The sequence below is a fragment of the Crocodylus porosus genome, unplaced genomic scaffold (assembly GCF_001723895.1).
Source record: "Crocodylus porosus isolate Cpor-Errol unplaced genomic scaffold, CroPor_comp1, whole genome shotgun sequence".
NCBI classification, from domain to species: Eukaryota; Metazoa; Chordata; order Crocodylia; family Crocodylidae; genus Crocodylus; species Crocodylus porosus.
In genome coordinates, this window is record NW_017728907.1 from 24,483,549 (window position 1) to 24,493,224 (window position 9,676).

Here is a 9,676-nt window from a genome sequence, read left to right on the forward strand (position 1 = left end):
AATAGGCTACAATTGGACCTTGACAGGGGTGGATGGATGAGAAGAGGATGGGATTCAACACTGACAAGTGCAAGGTGATGTGCCTGGGGAGGAAGAACCAGCAGCATACCTACAGGCTGGGGAACTCCCTTCTTGTCAGTGCAGAGGCAGAAAAGGATCTTGGAGTCATCATTGATGCCAAGATGAATATTGGCAGGCAGTGTGTGGATGCAGTCAGGAAGGCCAACCGCACCTTGTCATACATCCACAGTTGCATCTCAAGCAGGTCCAGGGAGGTGACACTCCCCCTCTATACAGCACTGGTCAGGCCACAGCTGGAGTATTACATCCAGTTCTGGGTGCCACACTTTAAGAGGGATATGGACAACATGGAGAGGGTCCAGAGGATGGCCACTTGCATGGTTGGGGGCAGCAGGGCAGGCCCTACAAGGGCAGGCAATGGGACCTGAACCTGTTGAGCCTCAACAAGAGAAGGCTGAGGGTGGATCTAGTGGCTTGTTACAAAGTAGTCGGGGGAACCAGCAGGCATTGGGGGAGTCCCTGTTCCCCCAAGCACTTCCAGGAGTGACTAGAAATAACAGTCACAAGCTGGCAGAGGGTAAATTCAGATTAGACATCAGGAGGCGCTACTTCACTGTCAGGGTGGCTAGGATCTGGAACCAACTTTAAAGCAAAGTGGTGTTGGCTCCCATCCTGGGGGTCTTTAAGACAAAGCTTGACAATCACCTTGCTAGGGTTGTTTGACCCCAGTACTCTTTCCTGCCATAGCAGGGGTTCAGACTTGATGATCTGCTCAGGTCTCTTCCAACCCTACTAACTATGAAACTATAAAACAAGTATCATACCAGCAAACCACATGTGGCTTACGAGCTGCAGTTGGCCATTGTTGTTCTATTCAGTATCCTACCTAGCATCCACCATCATTGCTTTAGAGATTCCAGAGGAAACATCTCCAACCATTATGTTCAATAGCCATTAACAGATCTATCATCAATTAATTTACCCAGTCCCTCTTTCAGCTTGGCTATGCCATCTACTCTGACCACCTCCTATGGCAACTAATTCCACAAGTTAACTTTGTCTGTGTACAATAGTACTTTCTCTTGTCAGTTTTAAACCTGTCACTAATTTCACCAGTTAGTCCTAGTTCTAGTATTCTTGGACTTGGTGAACAACAGTTCTCTGTTCACTTAGTCCCCATACTCTGCATGATTTTATATACCTCTACTGTGTCCTACCTCAGCCTACTCCTTTCCAAACCAAAGAGTCCTAACCATTTTAGTATTTCCTGGTATGGTAACTGCTCCAAGTCCAAGATCATTTTGGATGCCCTTCTCCATACTTTTTCTATGTCAACTACATACTTCTATTTCTATTTCAACTACATACTTGTTGAGATGTGGGGACCAGAACTGCACACATTTTTCAAGATGAGGGTGCGTCATGGATTTGTATTGTGGAATGATGTTATCCGTTTTATTTTCCATTCCTTTCTTAATGATGCTTTAGTAGGGGATCAAAGCCCTTTTACTTTGCCAAGGGGCAAGAGAGAAACAGACTGTAGCAATCAGTCCAGGCTGGAAGGACTTGCATCAGGGAGCCAGGGTCATACTCCTTTAAGAGGATAGAGCAGCAGGAGCAATGGATGCTTTTTAATGGAAAGATTAGATGCCTCTATGTGGGCTGAGGACAGGGGCAGGCAACTGGCCAGGAGAAAGGGCTGTCAGACACAAAAGTCCTGTCCCTAAGCCAGAGCAGGAGGAGAGGTCCTGCCAGCAGTGGGGAAAGGTGTTCTCTGGGGGAAGAGCGGTGACCCAGATGCCTTTTGTTTTGCAGGCACCAGCGTTCTCTATGGACCAGATGCTGAGAGCTCAGGAGGTGTCACATGCTGGGGCTTCTGTTATAGTGGCAGCTCATTTTCCTTTGATGCATTGCTTATCCAGTGAGGGAAAGAGTTTTCATTAAAGTGGCAGCTTAGCTTTGTGTTGGTGTTAACTGGTAGCTTGGTATAGGCTATTAGGGACAAATGAGGAACCACAGTAGGGTGACAGTAGGACACACCAAAGCTTCAAATTCTGCCAGGGCAGGATGTAAACCAAAGAAGGCCTAGGACTGAGAGGGCCAGGGGGCATAGCCCAAGAGGGGCAAAACTAGGGTCCCAGAATAAGAACAAGCCTGGAGCTCATAAGCCTGGACCCAGTGCTGTGGGCCTAGGCTAAGGGAGCCCAGCTATAGAAAGCAGGCAGCCAAGATGCTGACAAGGGGTTGGAGGCCTCAGTAGGCCACACAGCATACTGAGGCAAGGTCATCCTGAGAGTGATAACGGCTAACATCTGTGAGGCATGGGAACAATTAACAGGGCAGGTGGAGATTGAAATTATTGTCCTTAAAGTACAACTGGGTTTATCTTAAAGGGGAAGCCCACCCCAAAGAGTTTGGTGCTGGAAAGCCCAGAGGATTGCATAGAGAAAAAGCAACTAGAAAGGCAGTGTGTCTTGATCGTTAGGTTGTCTTTATCAGGGAGGCACCTGAGTTTGTGAAGGTAGCCTCCCTAATAAAAATAACCTAAAAATCAAGTCACAGCAGGTAAGGAGTAGGAGGCAGAGGGAGGCCAGGGAGCACAAACAGGCAGGTCTGACTTTTGGGGCATCAAACACTGTAGATGGCTAACATTTTATTGGCTTTTTTGATCACTGCTGTATACTTAGGCAATGTTTTTAGAGAATGCCAGTGTCTCTTTCCTGAGTCATAACAGCTGCTTCAGAAACCAGCTTTGTGTACATATAGTTTAGGTGATTCTCCCCTAGCTATATTACCTTGCACTTCTTGGGCACATCTGTGCAACACATTGACTATGCAGCAGCCAAATAATACTGCATAATAGTGCATCACAGCACTAGCATTGCTAATATGTTAGTATTAGTAGGCTACTGCACAGTACCATCACTTAAAAGATGTTCACCAGTGCTACTGCTCAGTAACTCCAATTCCTGTGTATTTATTTAGTTCTTACCTACACAAGTACCAAATAAATGCACAGTAACCACTGCACAGTAGTGTCTCGTGTAGATGCACCCTTTGACATTGAAGTCGATCTGCCATTTTTATTGCCCACTCACATAACTTTTTGTGCTCTTTCTGCAGCTCTTCTCCATCAGCTTGAGATTTAACTACCTAGAATAATTTGGTATCATCTGCAAACTTGAAAACTTCACTGTGCATCCCCACTTCCAAGTCATTGATCAAAATGTTGAACAAAATATGGCCCAGTCCAGATACCTGCAGGATCCCGCTTTTTGACCACCTTCCTTCCTGAAAAGTGACTACTTAGTGATATCTTTTGCTTCCTATCCTTTGACCAGCTCTCAATCCACAAAATAATTTTCCTGCCAGTCCTGTGGTACATCTGGTATATTTCCTCTTAATAGCAAATTATTTTGAGGTTTTTTGGACTCATTTTTGGCCTCAATTTCAATTTTATATTTTCATGCTTTGGTAAACTATCAACCTGAGTTCCCATGTCCTATTAAATGAAACCATTTTTCCTTCCACTTCCACTGACAAACACTAGTCGCTGTCACTGATTTTGCTCAACTCAACTGTATCTATAGATATAGCTATAGCTATAGATAAAAACCCTTTTCCACTTTATGTGCAACTGTGTGCTCTTAAGGCTTTTGTATTTGGGATCTGCAACACTTTAAAAAAAATGGCTCCTCTTGTTACATTTAAAACAGAGCTTTCTGAATGAAACATAACATTTGGAGTTATGTTGCCTTCCATATTTACTGCATAATTGGCTGTTCACTCTCTCTCACTTAGCCATCTCCTTGCCAATGGAAAATTCCACCCTGTGACATGGGTTTTTTCACCCCCTTTCTTTCATACCTACTACACAAATGACCCATTTTGGTTGCATGTTTGGGCAGCCTTTTCCTAGGGACAAGCTTCCCCTCTGCAATAGTCCTTCTTGTAATGCAATGTCTGTAATGCCCCAAATAATCCTAATTGTAATCATCCATTCTGTCGAGCGCCCAAACACACAGTTCTAATTCAGTCTCTTTAGTTTAGGATCATACAGATCTATACTTTTTCCTGTTCAACAAATCTGTCTTTCAGGGTTCTTTTCTTTTTTGTTTTTTATTTTTGGCATGCTGTATTCTTCATTTGGAGAATAACTACATATTTTGGCCTTTTGTGAAGGTAAAGGTGCTGTAAACAGCCAAGGTTTTATTCCCAACAGTAGGCAAAAAGATAGATTATTTGACTTTGCCATTTTTTTAATTCTGTCCCTGTGGCTGCTAGAAAGCACTCAAATCTTTGGCTGAACTCCTTTCAGTTTTCTGCTATTTGCTCAACAGTGGAAGGGCAGGTGGAGGTTGCAATATTTCAATAATTAAAGTGTTTTTAGACTATAACTGTGTTTTTAGTTCCACTGTGTAGGAACGTCACCTACAGCGACCCTTGTCCTTTCATGTGGGTATGTTGCTCCACTTGCTCTCAGTTTCCAACTTCTTCATCAGTTTGGATCTCAAATTCTTTCACGTTTTGTCTAATTAGCCACTGCTAACACCATGTAGTGATCACTAGGTTAAATGAAACAGGCATGCATGGGTGAAAAGAACAAAAAGTGAACTTCATGGTGGAGCAGTAGGAAACCCCTTAAGCTAGTCTCTAACCAGCTAGCTAGCTTCTCCCTGAGGAAACATAGCTTGAGTTTCAAACTCCCTTGGACTCCTGTTAGGGAACAATCATAAATTATAGCTTCTGTCACTACAAATGTGATGTCAAAGTATAGCCTCATAATGCAGAAAAATAGCAACATGTTACTACAAGGGGTTATTGTGCATTTCGTACTATGGTGGTTTTAATTCCCACCCAGCTTATTTTGCACTAAGATCTCCACAAAGGCAAATACTTAGCCTTAAAAAAATGATCCATGCTGGAATTCAACACTACTTACTGTATTGATTCTCTTTTTTTGCTGATATAATGTTAGGATTGAATGCCAAATACTTCATTGCCAAGTTTGTCATACTTGCCAAATTATTTTGTTCACCAGTTAATAAGACAGAATCAATGGTACACTAGCTTAATAGAAATTATTCAGAATTATGCCAGCTGGATATCTGAACTACTGTTTCTTCTTTAAGTGGGTAGAAAGTGTCTGCCTGATGAAGAAGTATAAACAGAAGTATTTGCATCTCCCCCACAATTGCTAGTCGCTACAAAAAATATTAAATCATCTGCTATCAATGAAGTAGTATTTCTTTAGTCAGTTATAATCCAATTTGTCATATAACTCCTATATGATCTGTTCTTGGATGCTAGCAAAAATAAGAACATGGTAGCAAGCCTATGAATTCTTTTTCATGGAGCAAATGCTAATAATATTGAGAAACTAGAGCTGGTACTTGATCTAAAAGTTCTCAAGTAAACCCCTTTTCTGTTTCCTTGTTAAATGAACAGACTATAAAATTAGTGGTCTGAACAAAACAGGACTTTAGACCAAATGCACCTTAGTCTTAGTCTTTCCTGAAGGAAAAAAAATGTTTGCTATTAGTCAGGATACTATAGTGCCACACAGTCCTATTTTATAGCTATTTATTACTGATTCACATTATTTTTTTCATTTACTTTAAATCTATACAATACTTTTATTTATTTATTTTTATCACAGGGAATATGACTACATAGATTTGCCTAATTCTGAGTAAGAAGCTGCTGAAGGGAAAGTGACTTGTTCAAAATATAGTAGTAATAGTGTTAATGGACGTATGCATGGTGACTGACTGAATTACGTAGCAGCCACTTCAAGATAAATGCCTCACAATTGCACCTCACTGTTTATGACTGATAAATGCCTCAGTAACTACTGCTCAGCTTTGGTACATTATACCCACACAACATATAATTCTAGACATCACTGCTAAATTATTTCCTATTTCAAAATGCTGTAGATTTGAATGTAACAGACATTACTTTCTTGTGGGGGTTAGAGAAACCCAGGGTCAGAGAGTCTTTCACAACTGACAAAATTGGGTTATCACAAAAAATGAAAACTGCTATTTTGCCCCATTTTGATTTCTGAAAGTTATTGGCAACAAAACATGCATTGCAAGAATGACTCATCTAATAGAAAACCTCTCTCCACAATGAATTTTCTGTCAAGCAAATTAGCCTGAGAACCATAATATTTTCCCAACTACTTTACTGCCTCACTATATACAATGCAAGTTACCTGTTAAAACTTTTTTTTACCCCTTGATGACCAGGAGATATTTCTTATTTTTTCATTTATTCTAACAGGTGTTTTGTATTTTCTGTAAGGCTTTAATGTAGTGTAGTTCAATAACCTAATAGAAAGTATTATAGTTCTGTCTTAAAAACAAACAAATAAACTTGGTTTTCAACTCATAAATGCTCTAAAACTTTGAATTTGAGGAATGAAAAAAAAAGTATGATATAAACTTATGGTAAAAGGAGTAGGTTAGTGCTTTAGTGTCCATTCAAAGAATAAAGCCCTTTGAAAGATAATAACTTGGTCTCACAAAAACCCAAATTGAGCTCATGTTGTGTGCGATTTTAACTTTAAAAAATGGCAAGTGACACACACTTTTTTCAAGACAGTTTTGTTCTGCATTATTTGGACATTAACTGTAATGTGTACATTTTGAAGACAGCTGGTATGCTTTCTTTAAATCTATAGTGGAGTGGTGACAAGCAATAAAGCTTATCTTGAATTGCTCCCACCAATACACGTACTGTATATAGATTTCCTGCTTCCAACATTAAATTCATTAAATTCATTGTACTATGAAAGAAAGATATGCCTTTCTGGAACCATGGATACATTCAGATATAGTATACATGGAGAAATAAACAATAACATCCAGAGTTGCATTAGCATTGGTGTTCATCATTCCTGATGCTACCATAAATTGTAAGACCCTTATTGTATGTTACACGAAGGACATGTTAACTGCACTTAAAATACCTGAGCATTTCAGCATGAAAACACATGCTAAGTTCTATCATATAGTAGTAAAATTAGGACTTTTGGGGCAAGAAGCATCTCCAGATTGGATTAAGTATCACATGTTATACTACTGTGGAGCTAATACCAGCTGATAGTCAGTCTGAGCCCACCACTACACAGGATTCATGAACCAGTCCCATTGTGGTGCCAAGGCTGGGATTGAAGAACAACCGTTTGTCAGTTTCAGCCCCCTGCACCATACTGGAGCCTGTACAAAACTCTGGTACCAGAGCTGGGACTGACTAATAGCTAGCTGTCAGTCCCAGCCTGGGATAACGTTTACTATTATCTAAATAAGACATGCCTGAGACAGAAGGCCATCTCAAGGACAGTCCCATCATTGGCCCACCCACCAGTCTAGGGCAGTCTGCCCACCTGACTTTCCTGCCACACCTTTGTTGCAATTAAATAGTTGGTCCTAGCCAGAAGGCTGCCCATTTATTGCCCTGATGCCAAGAGAATAATCCACAGCTCTGAACCATCCCCTTACATCATGTCCCATGACTCACACATGGCATCCAGATCCACTATTACTCCCCCCAGCCCTTAGCTGGGCTGCATTCGGCCTCTGACCCAAACTTGGCTTCAGGGATTCTCAGATATACCTTGGCCACATGCCCCTCACTGGGGCCTCTACTCTGCCTCCTCCTCTACTTCTGGCCAGCCTATGTGGAGTCCTTCAGGCCCCCATGGACACTACTCTATGTGGCCTCTGGCTCTCTGTCCCACACCAGGCCAAACTCAGCCTTTAGCCCCATGCTGGGCCACTACTCTGCCCCCACCATTGGACCACTGCTCCACCCCTTACTGGGCTCCTGGGCCTTTTGCCTCTTGGGCCTCAGGTGTCTGTTGACATGCCTGGACCTTGCCTCAGGCCCTATTCAGTGGGCCTGGGCCCTATGATAAACACTGATAGTGTTTTAATTAGGGTCTTAAAGCTGCTGGGTCTAGAATGTTAATCTACAGTATATTTAAAGAAACAATTTTAAGATGTGCATTTTAGTCACTGTCCTGCCCACTTTCATGTATATAAATATTTATATGTTGGAAATTCATCAGTCAGTTCTCTGAAAAAGGTCAGAGATCTGATGTAATGAAATGCAAAAATCTCTCTGCACCCTCCCACACACTTTTTTTTTAATTTCACCTGAAGATAAAGGTCCCTGATTTAGAAAAGCATTAACATATATGCTTTTGTATTTAAAATCCCAATCAGTGCCCGTTATTCATGTGATTAAGTGCTTTCCCTAATAGGAAGTCTCCCTCCACCCCCACAAATCAGGCCCCTATTGATCAAATTAATACTAGTAAACCCTTGGAAAAAAATGTTTCTGAGTTAAAGTAATAAACTTATCCACAACCTGAAGACAAAGAGGTTGCCACAGTTCTATGATTCAGGGGCCAATATTACTTCTACTCATTCAAACACTTGTACAATGTTATAGTTCCATGATTAAGTACATATTTAAATGAAAGCAGATGAATATCCCTTCTGCCCAGGTCCACATGTGTATGAATTTTTGTTTCCCTGGGGACAAGAAGCAACAGTACATTTTGTGCTGCAATTTGTCCCCGAGGAAAACCTGTGCCACATGCCCTCTAGCATGCCCTGTGGCACACAACAAGTTACCCTGGGGCTGCAGCAGTGATGCTCCTGATGCTCGGAGCCTGGCCAGCAGCCAGAGTGTAGCTCCACCTGGCCAGGCTCTGGTTTTGGGTGGCATACACTGCCCCACCTTTTTTTGTTTTTTTGGGCAGGTTTTTTTTACATCAGGATCTCCCAGGGTGAATCCCATTTTGTGCTGCTACCTTTCAGTGTGAAGAACAGCTGAATGTACAGTATGTGGCATGGTAGATGTGTCTGTTGCAGAACATACTGCATGGCCATACTCATCTGGACATAGCCTCTGAGTTCAATAAACCCACTCAAATCTGAAATCATCTAAACATCATGAAGTGTTGGTAGGATCAGTGTTGTTATTAGATTCTAAAGAAGAATAAGTTTGGTTTTGATTGCCTGTGGATTTTAATGTGATCGATGGGCCTGTACTTTCATAATACTGGTTCAAATATTGATTGCAATGTCAGATAGTACACATTTCTGGCCAACCCCCAATAGCTTGCTTGGGTGGTTCTGAGGTTTCACCTGGGGAAACGTTTTGTGACACCCAGTAACAGAAAGCCTTATGGCTCCTGCTCTAGAAAGGAAAATAGGGGCAAACTGTGCTCGGGAAGTCAACAGTGAGGCTAGCTGTCAAGGAATAAGTAGCCAGAGCCCATAAATGGGAAGTACCTACTGCTGTGCTAGTTGCAACAAGTACAGCAATAGTACAATAGTAGAGTAACTGAGGGGGAGCCAGGGGGGAGCAGTAAGCAACCTACTGCAGTGTTGGCAGATTCCTGGCAGTAATACAAGATAGAGTCTTGTGTAGGAAACAAAGCAAGACTCCTGCTAGGTCTGCTGCTGTAGGCTACTATTAAGGCCAGTAAGCAAAGCTCCTTAAAGGGCATCTGCAGACAGCACAGGGAGCCATGTAACTGGAAGGGGGTCAGGCCTCTGGTGGCACATAAAACAGGGCCAGAGTCTGAGTAGTCAGGCTGGACCTTGAGGATGAAGGGGATGGAGCTCTGAAGTAT